The 20457-nt window shown below is 34.6% G+C and overlaps 1 long non-coding RNA gene across 13 annotated transcripts in view; it reads left to right on the top strand.

Moving 5' to 3' along the window:
• LOC110438240 (uncharacterized) overlaps positions 1 to 20457 on the top strand; it is a 55273-nt gene that overhangs the window by 33373 nt on the left and 1443 nt on the right. For 3 of the 13 annotated variants that reach the window (XR_012397119.1, XR_012397120.1, XR_012397113.1), the window contains 6 exons: positions 11683 to 11782; positions 15084 to 15186; positions 16439 to 16774; positions 17639 to 17671; positions 17985 to 18053; positions 18152 to 18268. This is a non-coding gene — a long non-coding RNA (uncharacterized lncRNA). Of the gene's footprint in view, positions 1 to 11682; positions 11783 to 13387; positions 13515 to 15083; positions 15300 to 16438; positions 16775 to 17638; positions 17672 to 17984; positions 18054 to 18151; positions 18269 to 20457 lie in introns of those variants that run through there. The other 10 variants (XR_012397112.1, XR_012397118.1, XR_012397114.1 and 7 more) reach the window with 7 other exon arrangements.

Genomic DNA, 20457 nt, shown 5'->3' with positions numbered 1-20457 from the left:
AGACAGAACAGGCCCCTTTTGTTTCAGTGATCATATTTCACATTAAATTCACGTTTCCATATAAAACTCCACATTACTGGGAATCGATATATGGCTTTATGGTCCAATCCTCATGCAGACCCCCTGGAGGAAATGGAAATTTGATCAGTAACAGAAGAAGGGATGGAAAGTGAGCATCCTAAAGCCCTTATCAGACTCTCTCATATGTGACGATAGACATGTTTCTGTGCTAATAATTGTTTAATGAGCCTTTCTCCTGGTTAAAATGATTCCATGTTCATTTGATGTGAATGCGCAGATAAAAATGAACCCCCTGAAGGATCGAATACCTTAAGTCTTTGCACCTGTAGTTTCTATGTGAATGTGTTTGTATGAATAGTTTAAATGGGGTGTGTGCGCCTCTTAAACAGTGAGGTTACACGATTAACAGGGTAAATCTGATAGAAAAAGACCAGCAGTTCTCATATTGAGGGCCTCAAGATGGCTTAAACTGATTAAATAAGAGACTTTTAAAAATACTAGGACAAGATAAGCCAATAATTTGTTTATTATTTAAATTCGGTTGCTCATGAACATCAGTAATTTTTAATTAAGAACCAGGATTTCTTCACAGAGAACGCGGATACATGAGAAATTGTAAAACATTTGCATAATAAAGTGATATATAAAGTAATAAATAAGCATTGCCATTATGAAAGTAGTTATTTAAATTTAATTAAGTATTATTTTAACTTTAAAATAGAACTTTTTGATTAAAAAAATAAGTTAAAAACTTGTAGACTTTTAATTTAAGCACTATAGAAATATCTTAGAGTTCTTTATAGACCCTTTTTACTTACTTTTATAATTAGTTTCCACAGTTATTAATTTATTGTATCATAATCCCTAGAAGTGCTTTATATTTTTACTTTTAAACAGTTTAATGTGATCTAATAACACTGTTCTATATTTTATATTACATTGCCATTAAATCATATCTCTAAAGTGAACAATTTTAATAGACTGAAGGGCAGCAAAACTATTTTAAGCAAATTAATCCCTATTTTAATAATTTAAAGAATGCTATATTCATTTGTCTGTTGCTACTGTGACAACTGTGGGCACATATGTAACATTTAAAATCCTTTGGATTTACTACAGTATAAACTTACAGAACTACTCCTCCACTTGTAGTCTAATATAAGTCCTGCACTTCTGAGAACAGCAAAAATGATTTATTTCTACATCTTACACTTTAAACCCAGCTGTTGTCATCAATAAAGATATTAAGTTAATATAACTGGACATTACTTAAAACAGTGTTTCTCAACCATGTTCCTGGAGGACCACCAACACTGCATGTTTTGGATGTCTCCTTTGTCTGTCACACCATTACATGGCTTTCAGTCTGCTACTGATCTGATGATCTCTATCAGGTGTGTCTGGTTAAGAGGACAAGGAAAACATGCAGAGCTGGTGGTCCTTCAGGAATGTGGTTGAGAAACACTGACTTAAAATGCCAAATTTTGGCATCAAAACTTAAACAGGTGTGTTTAACTTAATCATTAGGCAGCAAAAAGCTTTTAATTAATATTTTAAGCTCTCTGAACTTAACACTTTAATTTCTTTAAACGATTCACTATGTCTCTGTTTCAAATGATTGGTTGCGTTTGAAATTCTGCCTGGACAACTGCGCTGATTGGTCGATGTTATATGACACAAGGTGGTCATTTTGCTTTATGCATTATGATGCTGAATTTTGCTGAAGCGCAGCAGGACAGAACCACTACCTGATCCAAATAATAGAAGAGAACAATTTAATTAGTAGATATTTAGATGATTATATACATTTTTCTTGATTGATAAACATGCAGGGGTGTCGCCTCACAGCAAGACGTTTGCTGGTCCGAGTCCTAGCTGGGCCAGTTGGCATTTCTGTATGGGGTTAGCATGTTCTCCCTGTGTTGGCGTGGGTTTCCTCCAGGTGCTCTGGTTGTGCTCAGTGCAAAGTCATGCTTTATAAGTGTATTGGGTAAGCAAAATTGGCTGTGCTGTGTGAACATTTGGGTTATCTGTACTTAAAATGTTGAATTACAGATAACCTAAAATGTCTAATTACAGACAGATTAATCTGTTTAAGTAAAGATAACTCAAATGTTTAAATACAGATAACTTAAAATGTTGAATTACAGATAACCTAAAATGTTTAATTACAGATAACTTTAAATGTTTAAGTACAGATAACTTAAACAGTTTAAGTTATCTGTACTTAAACATTTTGAGTTATCTTAAACATTTTGAGTTATCTGTACTTATACATTTGAGTTATCTATAATTAAACATTTTAAGTTATCTGTACTTAAACATTTTAAGTTATCTGTACTTAAACATTTAAAGTTATCTGTACTTAAACATTTTGAGTTATCTTAAACATTTTGAGTTATCTGTACTTATACATTTGAGTTATCTGCAATTAAACATTTTAATTTATCTGTAATTAAACATTTAAGTTATCTGAACTGAAATTAAGTTAATTCAATAAAGAGACATTTGTTCAACTCAAGTTTCCCATTACTCACATGAACTGAGGGAATCACTTTTCTCAAATCATTTGAGTAGTCTCAACTGATTAGGGGTTACAGTGTACAACATATTTATCACTTAGTTAACAATGAATATACAGTTGAAGTCATTAGCCCCTCAAGTTATTTGCCCCCCTGTTTATTTTTACCCTAATTTCTGTTTAACGGAGAGAAGATTTTTTTTAGCACATTTCTAATCATAATAGTTTTAATAACTCTATTTCAATAACTGATTTATTTTATCTTTGCCATGATGACAGCACATAATATTTGACTAGATATTTTTCAAGACACTTCTATACAGCTTAAAGTGACATTTAAAGGCTAAACTAGGTTAATTAGGATAACTAGGCAGGTTAGGGTAATTAGGCAAGTTATTGTAAATCGATGGTTTGTTCTCTAGACAGTTGAAAAAGATAGCTTAAAGGGACTAATAATTTTGACCTTTTGAAATGTTTGTTAAAATAATAAATTCTAGCCTAAATAAAACAAATAAGACTTTCTCCAGAAGAAAAAAATATTATCAGACATACTGTAAAAATTTCCTTGCTCTGTTAAACATCATTTGGGGAAATATATAAAAAATAAATGAATAAAATAATAATTCTGATTTCAAATGTATGCTGTTAGCTGTTGCTGAAAATCCCATAGTGTCCTTGGCTACAGGAAGAAGAGAGTCATGTGTTGCTTTACAGTGCAACTGTGATGGATGTTGTGACACTAAAAGCAGTACTTAGTGTGAATCTAAATCACCTCATGCAGGAACATCTGTGTGTTTGTGTGTGCCTAATGATATTTGTTATTATTTCACATCATTTTATATTACTTCTTCTTCCCTGTAGCACTGACACTGGGTGAGAGAGGAAATAAAAGTCAATCTGTCTGTTTAAGAGAGTTCATCATCTCGCAGGTACAAATGTAGAGAAGGGAAGTTCATTCAGAGGGCAACATCAATCCTGTGAAAGAACTCTGTTTACATGCTCATAGCAACACTTTGGGCACCACCCATGCATTTACATGTTCCTTAGCAACCACCCATAGGTTTACACACTCAATAGCAATACCTGGGCAACCAGTAATTTTCAAGCTCCTTATCAACACCTTGGGAACCACTCATATATTTACATGTTCCTTAGCAACACCATTAATGCCACCTATATAGTCACATACATGATCCTTTACAACGACATAGCAACACTTTGGCAACCACCTATATGTTTACATGCTCTTTAGCAACACCATGGCTACCACCTACATGTGTACATGTTCTTTAGCAACACCATGGCAACCACCTACATGTGTACACACTCTTAAGCAACATCAGGGCAAGCACTGATATGTTTACATGCTCTATACTATAGCAACACCTTAGTAACCACTTGTAAGTTTATACACTCCATAGGAATACTATGGCAGTACCTTGGGAACCACCGATGTTTACATGCTGCTTAGCAACACCATAGCAACACCTTGGTAACCACCCATATGGTTACATGCCCCTTAGCAACAACTTGGATGCCACTAATATGTTTACATGCTTCTTAACCAACATGGGAACCAACAATATGTTAACGCACTCCTTAGCAACACCACAGTAACCACATATATGATTACATGCTCCATAGCAACACCTTAGCAACCACTCATATATCAAAACGCTCCAAAGCTATATTTTAGCAACAACATGGCAACAACCCTTGTTTACATGCTTTCTCGCAACATCATAGCAACACATTGGTAACCACACATATGGTCACTTGCTCCTTAGCAACACCAAGGATACTACCAATATTTTTACTTTCTCCTTAACAACTCCATAGTAACATTATGGCCACCACCAATATTTGAACACACTCATTAACAACACCATGGCAATCACCTATACATTTACATGCTTTTCAGCAACACGATGGCAAGCACTCATATGTTTACATGCTCATAGCAACACCTTAGCAACCATAAGTTTGAACACTCCGTAGGTATACTATAGCAATACCTTGGCAACCACCCATATTTACATGCTCCATAGCAACACCTTAGCAATACCTTGGCAACCACCCATGTTCACGTGCTCCTTATCAACACATTGGCAACCACTCATATGTTTACATGTAACTTAGCAACAACATAGCAACACTATGGCAAACAATAAAGCATTAACATATTCATTAGCAACACCATGGCAAACACCTGTTTGTTTACATGTTCCATAGCAACACCTTAGCAATCATGCATGTTTACATACTCTTTAGCAATACATTATCAATCCCATGGCAACCACCCATGTTTACATGCTTCTTAGCAACACCATAGCAACACCTTGGCAACCACCCATATGGTTACATGCCCCTTAGCAACAACATGTCTACCACACATTTACATGTTCCTTAGCAACAACTTGGATACCACTAGTATATTAACATGCTTTTTAACCAATATAGCAACCAACAATGTTAACGTGCTCCTTAGCAACACCACGATGACCACTTGTATGATTACATGCTCCATAGCAACAACTTAGCAACCACTCAGATATTAAAACACTCTTTTATCAACAACATGACAATGATACATGCTCTTAGCAACACCATGGATACTACCCATATGTTTACATGCTCCTTAACAACACCATAGTAACATTATGGCAACCACCAATATTTGAACACACTCATTAATAACACCATGGCAACCACCTATACATTTGCATGCTCATTAGCAACACCTTGGCAACCACTAATATATATATATATATATATATATATATATATATATATATATATATATATATATATATATATATATATATATATAGATATATATATATATACCTGCTCATAGCAACACCTTAGCAACTAGTTTACACTCCCCTTTGGAATACTATTGCAATGCCATGGCAACCACACTTTTTAGCATCACCTGTAAACGCCCACACATATGTTCACACACTCCTCAGTCAACCACCCTCATCACCATAGTATCAGTATGCATACGCTCTTGTTTTCCTCACAGAATGAGATTTGTCTGCCGCAGTGAGTCTAATGCTGCCCAAATAATTGAAGTTTGATGTTGACACAACATCTCTATGGAGTTTCACAACAGGGATTAAGGACAAATTCGCATCCTTTTCCTATGTTGATTTTCCATTTCACGAAATGTCCTTCAAGGTAGACGTTCCCCCATACAGATCAGTGAATAATTTATGAGCAAGTTCTCAGACAGCAGGACAGGAAAACAGTTATATCAGGTGAAGAGACATGTGCAGTTGACCTTAAAGCAGCATTTTGGTTTAGGTGTGAGGGATTTCCTACATTTTTACATCTACATGATTTTCAAGTGGTGGCACGGTGGCCTAGTGAGTAGCACTGTCGCCTCACAACAAGGTCGTTGCATTTCTGTGTGGAGTTTTCCTGATCTCCCAATGTTCGCGTAGGTTTGGGTGCTCCGGTTTCTACAACAGTCCAAAGACAGTCCAAAGACATGCGCCGCAGGTGAATTGAATAAACTAAATTGACCATAGTGTAAGTGTGAGAGTAAATGGGTGTTTCCTAGTACTGGGTTGCAGCTGGAAGGGCATCCGTTGTGTAAAACATATGCTGGATAAGTTTGCAGTCCATTCTGCTGCGGTGACCCCTGATAAATAAACTAAGTCATGGGTCTCAAACTCGATTAGTGGAGGGCTGCATCTCTGCAGAGTTTTGATCCAACCCTAATCGAACACAGCTGATCCATCTAGGTGTTCAACAGTACTAGACACTTAAGCAGGTGTGAGCTGGAGGTGGGTGGAGCTAAAATCTGCAGAGCTGTGGCCCTCCAGGAACTGAGTTTGAGACCATTAGACTAAGAAGTAAAAATGAATGAATAAATGATTTTAAAGTGACGTTAATCCGTTTTTTCGCTTAATTAACCAAAAACCTTGCTGAAAAATCAAGCTTAAACCAGCCTAGACTGGTTGGATGGTTTTAGCTGGTTAACCAACCTGGTTTTAGAGGGATTGACCAGCTAAAACCAGCTTGATCAGCCTAGCCTGGCTGGAAGCCCACCTAAAACCAGCTATGTCCAGCTAAAACCAGGCTGGTCAAGCTGGTTTTAGCTGGTCATTTCCCAGCCTGACCAACTAAGACCAGGCTGGATATGGCTGAAACCAGCCTGGAAATAGCCAAAACCTCTCTAAACCAGGTTGGCCAACCAGCGAAAACCAACCAACCAACCTAGGCTGGTTTAAAGTGTTTTTTTTCAGCTAGGAAAACTGTATTTGGGACAAAAATGCCTGGGGTATTTCAATAATTAAGAAAAACAATATACATTATCTTTTTAAAGGACACAGCACTTATTTTAACATACCAAGGATACAAATATGATTTCATTATGATTGAACCTCCTAAACTTTGTGTACCCGGTACCAGGACGTCATTTACTTCCTCATTCTTTAAATTTTAAAGTTCTGTACTGGCCCAACACCCCCATAAGTGGCTCCGTTCTCTCATCTGTTGGAATTGAATAACTTTTGCATAGATTATAAAAGACACGTTTTTCTTTTTTCCTATGATTACTGTCCTTGTCAGGAACCATCAAAATGACCTAGACCACACATAACCTTAATGATACGCTTTCAAAGTTGAGTTTACAAAAACAAAGTCCATCTGAATCAGAAGTTGCTCAGACCTTTATTTCAGTATGTCGATGTGCTTCCAACTAAAGTGGAATATTGTGAAGAAAGAGGGGCTTAGTCTTAAGGGGAGGGCTTAAGCGCTAAGAAGGGTGTGGTAAAGTTTTTTGTGGCTGAAGCCATCAAACCAACATCAAGAGAGAAGGAATTTTCAGATTTTGATTCAAGATTGCAAAACAAAATTTTATTTCAGTGGATTAATTTGCACTGATTAAATCACCTAAAGAATGACCGTGCATGCAAAAAAAAAAAAAAAAAGCGTCGATTTTTACATGGACTTTAAAGATTATGAATTATTTGAGTTGTCAGCACGGTGGCTCAGTGGTTAACACTGTTACCTTACAGCAAGAAGGTCACTAGTTCGAGTCCCGGCTGGGCCAGTTGGTATTTCTGTGTGGAGTTTGTGTGTTCCCCTGTGTTGGCGTGGGTTTCCTCTGGGTGGTCCGGTTTCACAAACCGTCCAAAGACATGAGCTATAGGTAAATTGGGTAAACTAAATTGGGCGTAGTGTATAAGTGTATGTGTGTGAATAATAGTGTATGGGTGTTTCCCAGTGCTGGGTTGTGGCTGGAAGGGCATCCGCTGCGTAAAACATATGCTTGATTAGTTGGCGGTTTATTCCGCTGTGGCGACCCCTCAAAGCTAAGGGACTAAGAATGAATGACTGATATGTACACTCAAACAATTACATTTGTTGCTTGTTCAAACTACTTATTTAAAATGACGTGAAACAACTAAATTCTTGATTTTTGTTTTGCAGCAACCTAATCGTTTTAGGTTTTAAATTTATAAGTTAACATTATTTCTTCATGCCGTCCCAACAGAATTGATTACATTTACATTTAGTCATTTAGCAGACGCTTTTATCCAAAGGTAACCAGCATTTTTTACAGTGTATTTTATCCTAATTTAGAAATTATTACTAGGGAAACAAGCATTGTTTTCATATAAATAAAATTTAAAGTAAGGAAACAAGATAATGAATGGTGTGGAATAAGACCAGGTAAACGAGAAGGGTAAACAGAGGTCGGAGCCTGCTCCAAAGGGGTGGGACTTGGGCTCCAAGTGGGCTGTACAAACATGGAGTCTACACCTACCCCAAACCTTTACCCAACCTCACAGTAACCTGTTGTGTTTTATCACGTCGACACCTACCACAAACCTATACCCAACTTCATAGTAACCTATTGTGTTTTATTAGTGTCAACTACCCCCAGTGGCGTAGCGGACGGGCCCGCAAGGCACGCACCGCGGGGGGGGCCCCGCGTGATGGGGGGCCCCGCGTCATCGCAATTTTCAATAATTGAAAATCCAGCAACCGCAATAATCAAACTCTTGGGAACAACTGTGGTCGGAACCAAAGTTCACAGGTCTCTCAAGCGGTGGACTACTTTATTTTGATTGCTTGCCGCCTAACCACGTCATATCATAGCTCAAAGTTGACTTGATTTGATCTCTCCTTGACGCTCACACACCAGAGAAGACGCGCCGCGCTGTTTCTCGCCGCCGGTTTTCATTGAAAATGAATTACTTCTGGGTACTTTGACGCTCTCGCCGCTTTCGGATTGTGATCGCTCCTCCCCGCGTTGTCGCTCCACCCCGCCTGCCTTTCCCGTTCCTTAATTTGTGATTTAATTTAATTTGTTCCCTCGAAACCCCCCCCCCCCAACAACCCTATGCCTAGCCCACTTCCAGCATAAGGACCTCCCACTTGGAAGTCACCAAGCCTATTTGCAGTAAAAATCCTTCCCACTTGGAGGTCTCTAGGCTGCAGTGATACCTACTTGAGGTAAACAGGGGTTACTTCAATTTCAAGTTGTCTTGAATACATAAATATTGAAACGGTCTATTTACTGTAAGGTTTTCCTCATTTAGCTTGCCCACTATACATTTAAAGTACAGCTTTGTTGCTGATCTAAACTGCATTATCCTGAATGAAAGTCTGTGAGTATCATAGTAACACATAATCATTTGTCACATCGATAAGGCCTCTCAGAATGCAACTGAATTGAATTAAGCGGTCTTGGCTAAAGTGCTCGTGAGGATGTTTTTGCGAGTGTTCAAGCTGTGAGACGCGAGCTTAAATGTGGCGTCAGCCTTGGAAGTGCTCAGAAAAAGAAAAAACAACAACGACCCACAATTTAATTAACCATTTACCTGCCATGATTAGACACCGAATACTAGTTGAACTGCTCAACACCCAGTCTCTCTCTCTCTCGCTCTCTCTCCCTCTCTCTGGTTGCTAGGATACAGAGCGAGTAAGAGCAGGTGCACAAGGCTGTGTGGAGGTTCTGGACTTTCAGATGAGATCATCTTTTCTCTTGTGCTGTCAGAAATTTGATGTTAGTGCTGCTGCATTGATTATTTCATGCTATGATGATGTTGTCATGTTCTTATAAACACATAGAAAGGTCATAGAATTCTCCATCAGTCCAAACTATATACTGAAATTGTATTTTACATACAAAAAGCAGAGTTTTATTGTTATAGATGCCATTTAAACCACAGCTTGATGGGGATTATTGCTTTAATAAAATGGTTATGTCATATTAGTACACTGACAAAAAGACTAATTGCATTTAAGTAGGTGGTTGCAAACAATTTAAATGGACTGAATTTAAACAAACAAAAAAAAATTTAGTGTAAGAGCCATCTTTCATAGTTTGTTCATGGTAATCATATATTTTTTTGTTATATAATGTGTATATATAATGCTTTTTCCACTGCGCATGTGATGTGCAGCTGTTTTAGAGCACAAGCTTTTGATCGAAAAAGTGTAAAAATGGTGTCAGAAGCCATCAAACTGGAAAAACAAAATGTATACAGTGCATCTGGAAAGCATTCAAACAGTGCTTCACTTTTTCCAAATTTATTTATTTTTTTATGTTACAACCTTACTCCAAAAAAATCTTAATTTATTTTCCCCAAATTCTACACACAATACCCCATAATGACAATGTAGAAAAAAGATTTTTTGAAACTGTTGCAAATTTATTAAAAAATAAAAAAGCTGAAAAATCACATGTACATCAGTATTCACAGCCTTTGCAGTGATGCTTTTAATTGAGCTCAGATGTATTCTGTTTCCACTGATCATTCTTGAGATGTTTCAGCAGCTTAATTGTAGTTCACACGTGGTAAATTCAGTTGGTTGGACATGATTTGAAAAGGCATGTACCTGTCTATATATGATCCCAGAGTTGACAGTGCATGTCAAAGCACAAACCAAGCATGAAGATAGAGGAATTGTCTGTAGACCTCCAACACAGGATTGTCTCAAGGCACAAGGCTGGCGAAGGTTACAGAAAATCTTCTGCTGCTCTGAAAGTTCCAATGTGAACAGTAGCCTCCATCTAAGCTGAGTGATTGGGGGAGAAGGACTTTTGTCAGGGAGGCGATCAATAACCCAATGGTCACTCTGTCTAAGCTCCAGCATTTTCCTGTGGCATGTATGATGGCGTGGCCAGACTGATGCCACTCCCCAAATTTGCCAAAAGACATTAGACCATTAGAAACAAAATTCTCTGGTCTGATGAGACTAAAATTGAACTCTTTGGAGTGAATGCCAGGCGTTACGTTTGGAGAAAACCAGGCACCGCTCATCACCAGGCTAATACCATCCCTACAGTGAAGCATGGTGGTGGCAGCATGGTGCTGTGAGGTTGTTTTTCAGCAGCAGGAACTGGAAGGCAAGTCAGTATAAAGGGAAAGATGAGTGGAGCAATGTACAGAGACATCCTGAATGAAAACCTGCTTGAATGAAAAGTGCTCTTGACCTCAGACTGGGGCGACGGTTCATCTTCCAGCAGGACAATGACCCAAAGCACACTGCCAAACAATCAGTGGAGTGGCTTCACAACAACTCAGTGAATGTCCTTAAGTGGCAGAGCCAGAGCCCAGACCTAAATCCTATTGAACATCTCTGAAAATGGCTGTGCACCGTCGCTTCCCATCCAACTTGATAGAGTTCGAGAGGTACTGCAAAGTGGAATGGGCAAAAACGTTCAAAGACAGGTGTGCCAGGCTTGTGGCATCAAATTCAAATTCAAAAAGACTCGAGGCTGTGATTGCTGCCAAAGGTGTTAACCACTGAGCCACTGTGCCACTTGTGTTTAACAGAAGAAAGAAAATCAAACAGGTTTGGAACAAGTGGAGGAAGGGCAAACGATGTCTAAACTTTCAGTTTTGGTTGAACTATCCCTTTAAGCATATAGGAGGACTTAAATGTTTAAACATGCAATGGCGAACAGTTAATAGGTTAAACTTCAGCAGACTGACTTCAATCCATTGTCATGTGGATAGGGCCTGAGACTGAATAAAACTCAGTGATGGACATCATTTACTTTTTATTTAATTGTAATACCTGGGGTCCCCTTTAACTGAAGGTTTGTAAAAGACATAGTAGATATCTTAAAAACCACAAACCCACTCATGCAGACCTTTCTCTGTTCATAGGACTAAATGGACGTCCTGTTTCTCAAGATGTTGCTTGACCACTTCCTGACAAAACCCCCATGTGAAAAAACCCCTTTAAGATCAGATGGCTGAAGCGGAGGTACAACACTTATATCTATTTTATAACAATTTAAGCACAGTCTACAAAACCGACAAGTTAAATAAACTTAAATATGCAAGTTTTACTCAATTAAATTGATGCAACGAGTTCACTCGATTAATTTAGTTCAGTCAACTTATTAGGGTTTTCAGTGTATCTTCTTTTGTGTTCGACAAAGAAACTCAAACATGTTTTGAACCAGTGTGGAATGAGTAAATGGCTTCATTTTTGTGGGGCGAACCATCTAATAAATGTGATACAGATGTAAAATAATATCTTAAATTGGTTGAAGAGCTTGTTTAAATGCACTGTAAAAAAACATCCATTGGATATATTATTTTTTTTTTTTTAAGGTGGGTGGTTGCAAGCAACTTATATGGGTTGAATTTAAACAAACCAATTAAATGGATTTGTTTGTTTAAACTCAGCCCAAATAAATTGTTTGCAACCACTCACTTAAAAACATTTAGTAAATCCAATGAATCATTTCAGTGTGCTGCAGTCTGCAGCTTTGTTCTCAGTATATCTTTATCTGAATCGTTGTGTAGTGACCAGTCATATCTTAAGAACATCATTGCATTAAACTACAAAAAACAAAAACATTCATGGGCATCACAGATGCATCAGCAAAAAGAGGCCAAACCAAACCAACCACAGCAGCTAAATGAACTTCACATGCACAGCCTGCAGAATGTTAACAGAGAGACATGAGAACACAAATTTCAGCACACTGTAACAAATTACATTGTAAAAAAAGGCAACAGTTTTATATTACTTTAACATTTAGTAATATATTTCAAAAGCTAATTAGGTTTCAACATACAATTTTTTTTAAAGCTTAACAAATATTAACTTGATGTTTGGAGTTTAATTGATGAAAGTTAAAATGACTTGTGGGCAAGGCAGTGGCGCCACAGTCCAAAGACATGCGGTACAGGTGAATTGGGTAGACTAAATTCTCCGTAGTGTATGAGTGTGTGTGTGTTTGAATGTGTGTGTGTGTGTGGATGTTTCCCAGAGATAGGTTGCGGCTGGAAGGGCATCCGCTGCGTAAAAACTTGCTGGATAAGTTGGCGGTTCATTCCGCTGTGGCGACCCCGCATTAATAAAGGGACTAAGCCGACAAGAAAATGAATGAATGAATGAAAATGACTTGTAAGGTTAAATGGATTCAGCCTAAACATTTAATTGAGCAACATATTTTTTACAATGCATATAGTACCATTTGCATAATTATAAAAATTAAGTCCACTTAGCAGTTCCAAGTTAATTTACTTACATTATTTTTGTAAAGTCAACTTGTTGCTTTTAAGGCAATTGGTTTACTCGCTTAAGTAACTAATCCCTTTTTTTATTTTGATTAAATGTTTCTCAAATAAACGACTTACCTTTAAAATTGTAGTAAATCCAATAAATAATTTTATTATTTATGTAAATACGGAGGTAATTGTCAGCAGTATCATCCTGTAGCATTCGTTTTTACATACAAAATGCATCCATATGTACCTGCCAGAGCATATTTCTCAGTTCTCAAAAATGTAGCCCTGGGCACATTTTCCCAATGACCCTGTGTTGAATGATTTCCTTATTATCTCTCTCTCACAGGTTCATTTGAGGAGGTGTCTGTGAATCAGAGTCTGCACCACATTACTGTAAATGAAAGAGAATCTGCTCAAGTCATCTGCTGCTGGAACAAAAGAACAGAGACAAATAAAAGTCTGAAAGTAGTTTGGTTAAGTCGCTTTTCTTTAGATATTCATTCCTCGTCCTTGTACCAAACATCTTTAGACTGTTCTGTACTAAACATCATCTATACAATTACAAATGACACGGAAGATTATGTTTGTAAAACCATTTTGGAAGCAACATATTTTTTACAATGCATGCATAACGAAATTAATAGTCTTTCTGAAGTTCATCTTTGAGAATTTTCCTCATTTATTTGAACACTTGTAATAAAAACTGAGGAAATATGTTTAGCAAACATCCATACACTCTCACATTCAGGCTCATACACTACGGAGTATTTAGCTTATTCTATTCGCTTTTTGCGGATGTCTTTGGACTGTGGGGGAAACCGGAGCACCCGGAGGAAACCCATGTGAACTGCGAACACGGGGAGAACATGCAAACTCCATACAGAAATGCCAACTGGCTAAGTTTGGACTCAAACCAGTGACCCTAATAAATAAGAGACTAAGCCGAAGGAAAATAAATGAATGAGTTCAAATTATATTATATTGTGTTATATTATATTATAATATAATATATTATATTATATTATATTTTGTTATATTTTATTATATTATATTATATTATATTATACTATATTTTATTTTATTTTATTTATATTATATTATATTATGTTATATTATATTATATTTTATTATATTATACTATATTTTATTTTATTTTATTTATATTATATTATATTATATTATATTTTATTATATTATACTATATTATATTTTATTTTATTTTATTATACTATATTATATTATATTATATTATATTATATTATATTATATTATATTATATTATATTATATTATATTATATTATTCATCATTTAGTAGGGAATTTCTCAAATTAAATGATTTATTTGAGGAAAAACTATTTTCATATCACATACAAATAGAAACACAAGCAAATACTTTTTGTCAATTTCTTCAAAATTTATGTTAAATGTTATATTTTTAAATGAATACATGGCAGTGAGTTGTATTTTACTGCTTCCGTGTATACAAATGTATATTTAAGCTTTGAATATGTATTTGAAAACATCAATTAAATACATTTCACACATAACTTAATTATTATTGAAAAGTAGGCAGTCATAGACCATACTTTTTTTGGGACAATTCTGTAGTTATTTTAACTATTACTCATTTTGACTCCGATATTTGTACTTGCTTACTTTTGTAATGAAAACAGCAGTTTTATCTTGCAAATGAAAAAAATAAAAAATAAAAAAAATAACCCAACATAATTTAAGGTATCATTATATTTTTGTCAAACACAAATTAGATGCTTTTAACATTGATCAAACTAACATTGATAATCTTTATTATTATTATTAAATTATTATTGATCTCTTGCAAAAAATATTATTTATGTACTTGTTTATTTGTTTGTTTGCTTATTTGTTTATTTGTTTTTATTGACTTATTTAATTTCATGGTTTTCAATGCAATGAATGTTGAATTTAGTACAATGTTTGGTCCATTTTTAGAATATTCAAATGAGTGAAAAGTGTTATTGGAAAACTTTTATAATGTGTAACAGCCACACTTTTTCTTCAGCCACACTTTTACTTCAGCTTGACCAAAGACAGAAGTGAAAGAGAAGATTTGATCACATGATGAAGACGGCGACACGCAAGGACGATTCTCTGTGTGTTTTTATGTGAGCAGCTCTCTCTCTTTGTTTATGTTAGTTTGGGGGATTTAATCACATAGAAATGAGGTTTTACTGCACTTTGATCTGTGGCTTCACATTGTCCTGCATTTGCTTCAAAGGTAAGAACAACATGCTGTCTGAACCGCCGATTATTTTGTGTAGGTTTAAGACAAAAAGTAGGATTAATCATACGGGAAATTTGAAGTCAAAATTATAAGCCATTTTTATTTTGGGAGCTATACACTCAAAAAAAAAAAAAAAGATTAGATAATATAATAATGAATAATATGAAATAATATGGGCCTAATTTAACCAAATTAAATGTAGTAATGTTCAACTACATACACTGTAAAAAGTGAATAGTTACTTAAAGTGAATAAACCAATTGCATTAAAAACTACAAGTTGACTTTACAAAAATAATGCGAGTAAACTCATTGTAACTTGAAACTGTTCAGATGACTTAATTTTTGTAATTATGCAAATTGTACTCACTTAAAAAAGGAAGCTAATCACTTTTTTTCCAATACACCTTTATTATGTTAGATTTTCCCCCCAGTTTTTCTTTTTCAAGCAAAATGACATACAGTAAAATAAATCTGCTCTTTCAGACTCCAGTGTGTTTTTTAGATTCAACACAGGCTATAATTGTAGATTTTATAGACTTAATGATGCACTAAATATGTAATATTGTGAATGTGACATAGTACAGTAATTATCTGAAAACAGATCTGCTAAAACAGTCTGGAAGTGTAAAAAGTGATTAGTTAACTTAAAGTACCATTTGCATAATTTTATATATATATATATATATATATATATATATATATATATATATATATATATATATATATATATATATATATATATATATATAAATAAATATAAATTAAGTCCACTTAGCATTACCAGATATCAAGTTATTTTACTTGCATTATCTTTGTAAAGTCAACTTGTTGCTTTTGAGGCAATTGGTTTACTCCCTTTAAGTAACTAATCACTTTTTTGGTTTGATTAAATTTTGCCCAAATAAACGACTTACCTTTAAAATTTTAGTAAATCCAATAAAACATTTTATTCAAATGTAAATAGGGAGGTAATTGTCAGCAGTATCGTCCTGTAGCATTCGTTTTTACACACAAAATGCATCCATATGTACCCGCCAGGGCATATTTCTCAGTTCTCAAAAATGTAGCCCTGGGCACATTTTCTCAATTACCCTGTGTTGGATGATTTCCCTTATTATTTTTCTCTCACAGGTTCATATGAGGAGGTGTCTGTGAATCGGAGTCTGCCCAACATCACTGTAAATGAAGGAGAATCTGCTCAAATCATCTGCTGCTGGAACAAAAGAACAGAGATAAATAAAAGTCTGAAAGTAGTTTGGTACAAAGACGAGGAACGAATATCTGACGAAAAGCGACTCAACCAAACATCTTTAGAGGAAAACTGTTCTGTACTAAACATCATCTATACAATTCCAAATGACACGGGAGATTATGTTTGTAAAGCCATTCAAGATATACCAGTTCTGATGGAATATGAAGGAAACAGAATGATGCTGTACGTCAATGAAATCCATACAACTACTGAAGGTCAGATGAAAACTGCATTTAAAATATTACAAATTCAAAGACACGTGTTGAGATTTCATTAAAGAAAATGGATATCACATCACAATATAGCTATCATTTAAATAGGTCTGCATTAAAGAGACGGTTCACAAAATAATATTTACTCAGTATTTACTCTCCTTCAAGTGGTTCCAAACATTTATGAGTTTCTTTCTTCTGTTGAACACAGAATACAATATTTTTAAAGAAAGCTGAAATCCTGTAACCATTGACTTCCATAGAACACTCTCAGAAATAAAGGTACAGGAGCTGTCACTGGGGCAGTACCTTTTGAAAGGTTCATATTTATATCTAAAGGGTCCATAATGGTCTCTCAAAGGTATTTTTAGGCACATTTGGGCACTAATATGTACCTATGAGGTATCACTGTGAACTCTTTGGGTACAAATATATTTGTACCCAAAGAGTTCAAAAAATAAAAATAAGTAGGAAAAATAAATACTAGTCAATGGATACAGGTTATCAACATGTTTCAAAATATCTTCTTTTGTGTTCAACAAAGGAAATAAGCACATAATGGGTTGAAACGTGTAAAAAAGTAAATAAATGATGACAGAAAAGGAAACTTTTTTTGTAAATCTCTGTTCATAGCTAATACAACCTGTATATGATGTTCATAGTACATCAATTAGTAAATATCACCATAGTTTTTCTATAACTGCACTTTATAACTTATTCCTGTATCCTGCACTTGCTGCTATTGCACTCCTGATTGGATCTAAACTGCATTTCATTGCCTTTTACATGTGTAATGACAATAAAGTTGAATCTAATCTAAACTAACTATCCCTTTAAGACATAACCCCCTTTATTTCTGTCTTGCAGAGTATGTTTACACGGTTCCCAGCTCAACCTCCAGTGAGTATTTATACCTTGTTATTAGAAAACATTATATATAAATTATTATTTATTATTATCAATTAAATTGTTGATTTGGGTTGTCCCTGTCTCATTTCATTCAAAATTAATAATAATAATAATAATAATAATATAATAATAATTATATATATATATATATATATATATATATATATATATATATATATATATATATATATATATATATATATATATATATATATATAATTTTTTTTTTATAAATTCACAATAGTCTTAAATTAGTAAGATAAATGTCAGAAATATTTGTTGTCTTTAATAATTATCACTAAAGGAAAACCAGATGTATTTCACCACCCCAGTCTAGAAGATAATAAAAATCAACAGGAGCCTCAAAAAAAGAGTAAGATATTATTTTATATTTTAACAATCATATTCTAGCCATAAATATGCACTTATTTGATTTTTTTATGTTTATTTAAAAATTCATATCTTTTACAGGTAGTTCGGGGAATATTGTGATGATTTACATTTTAAGAAGTCTGCCTTTTATCTGTCTGCTGATGGCCTTCTTTTACCTCAACAGAGACTACAAACGTGATACGGTATCAAAACCAGGTAACTCCTTTAAAAAAAGATCTAATATAAATTTTATTACAAGTAAATGAAGATCATATGTGGATAGAGAAGGCTTTATATGATTCATAATTATGAGCTTGTAGTCCTATCTGTTTTATCGAAGTATTGAGTTGCATAAATTTACTGTACTGGTCTTGCACTTATATTAGTTCAAGCATAACTAAATATATAAATATATTAAGAGAAATATGGTAAAAACTTACTTTACAAAAAGGTTGCATTAATTAACCTTAGTTAACAGTATTGATTCATCTGTGGTAACATTCGTTAATGGTATAATAGTTCATGGTAACTCAGAGTGCTTTAACTAATGTTAAAAAGCACAAATTTGGATTTTAATAATGCATTAATAAATGCTGAACTATGATTAATAAATGCTGTAGAAGTATTGGTTATTATTAGTTTGTGTTAGCAAATATATTACTAAAAATAATGAATGAAACCTTATTGTTTATATATATATATATATATATATATATATATATATATATATATATATATATATATATATATATATATATATATATATATATATATATTATTCAGAGGTATGAATAATTTGTGGCTTGACTATATATTTGGGGCTTGACTCTATATATTCAGTGTTTATTTTGTAAGTTGCTAAACACACTGGAATCTACTTTTATTTAACATTTCAGAATCCATTATGCTTTATCTTGTTGCTGCTGTGCATACTGCATATATTAACTGGGTTGATTTTAATAACGTCAAAGGCGTTATAAAATGCAGAAATCAAAATTCCCTGATAAGTTGATATAAAAGAGGTCATTGTACTCCAAAAATATATTGGGAGTTTAGGAAATCAAAGCTTTATTGTTGATCTTAAAACAGCTTATTTTAAAGCAAATCTGCCAGAATTATAGGTTCTGGAACGAGTCTTTTTATTGCATAATAGTTTGGCTAAACTCCACAGCCAAAAAGATCAATGCATGCTTCGATATCACTGTGTCAAGTGAAATAATACAATCATGAGTGGCTTTTTAAAAGATACTAAATGTGACTTCTCCTTTTGAAGCAAAGTAATGTGTTATATTATATTGTGTTTTGTTTTTATTTCAACCTATCGGCTTAAAATAAATTTTTTTTTCTCTGGCAAAGTCTATTTACATTTATAACGCCTTGCTAAAAGGTTATTTATTTTCACTTACAATCAGCAGTTTTGAAAAAGCATACAAAAATAAATGCTGTACAAGTCCTGGCTGTGGAGGAAGAGGATACAGGTACTTGACTGGCCTGCCAGTAGTCCCGACCTGTCTCCAACAGATAATGTGTGGTGCATTTTGAAGCGCAACATGTGACAAGAAAACAACAGTTGCCCACCTTAAGACTTGTTTGCAGGAAGAATGGGACCAAATCACACTTAAAACACTCACAGTGAATCAACTAATGTTAACTGGCACAAATTTAGATTTTAAAAATGCATCAGTACATAACTATATTAATAAATGCTGTAGAAGTCCTGGCTGTGGAGGAAGAAGATACAGGTACTTGACTGGCCTGCCTGCAGCCCTGACCTGTTTTCAATAGAGAATGTGTGGCACATTTTGAAGCGCAAAATGCGACAATGAAAACCCCGGACTGTTGCCAACCTTCAAACTTGTTTGCAGGAAGAATGAGACAAAATGACACCTGAAACTCTTCATCACTTGGTGTCTTCAGACCCTAAATGTCTTTTAGGTGTTGTGAAAATAAATGGCAACATTACAAAGTACTGCTCTAACTCTTTTTGATATGTGCTGCAAGAACGAAAATTTAAATACTATTTATTTTGAAAAAGCAAATCAAATAAATAAAAATAAAAAGGAACAAATTAAATAATGTTTGTTGTATTTTCTGCACTGAAATACAAGTCAAAGTTAAACAGCTGTTCACTCAACAATTTCAAGGGTCCTACTATAGCATGGCCAAATACCAATTCCACTGGACTGAAGCCTAGAGACAGGAGAAAACTTAAAGGATAAACCCAAAATAAATCAGCACTCGTCTCCCTTCACGGCTTACTTTTCACATAAAGTTACACGTCACACTTATTCACGCTATAATCTCACAAGATTCACAATGTCACAGTTTTAAATATCGCACTATAATCACTGGGATAGGGAAAACAGGGACTCTCTCCGTGGTTTGTTGCTCTGCCTCTTAATAAA

This window comes from Danio rerio, chromosome 21 (genome assembly GCF_049306965.1).
Source record: "Danio rerio strain Tuebingen ecotype United States chromosome 21, GRCz12tu, whole genome shotgun sequence".
NCBI classification, from domain to species: Eukaryota; Metazoa; Chordata; class Actinopteri; order Cypriniformes; family Danionidae; genus Danio; species Danio rerio.
This window is presented reverse-complemented; position numbering and strand designations above follow the sequence as displayed.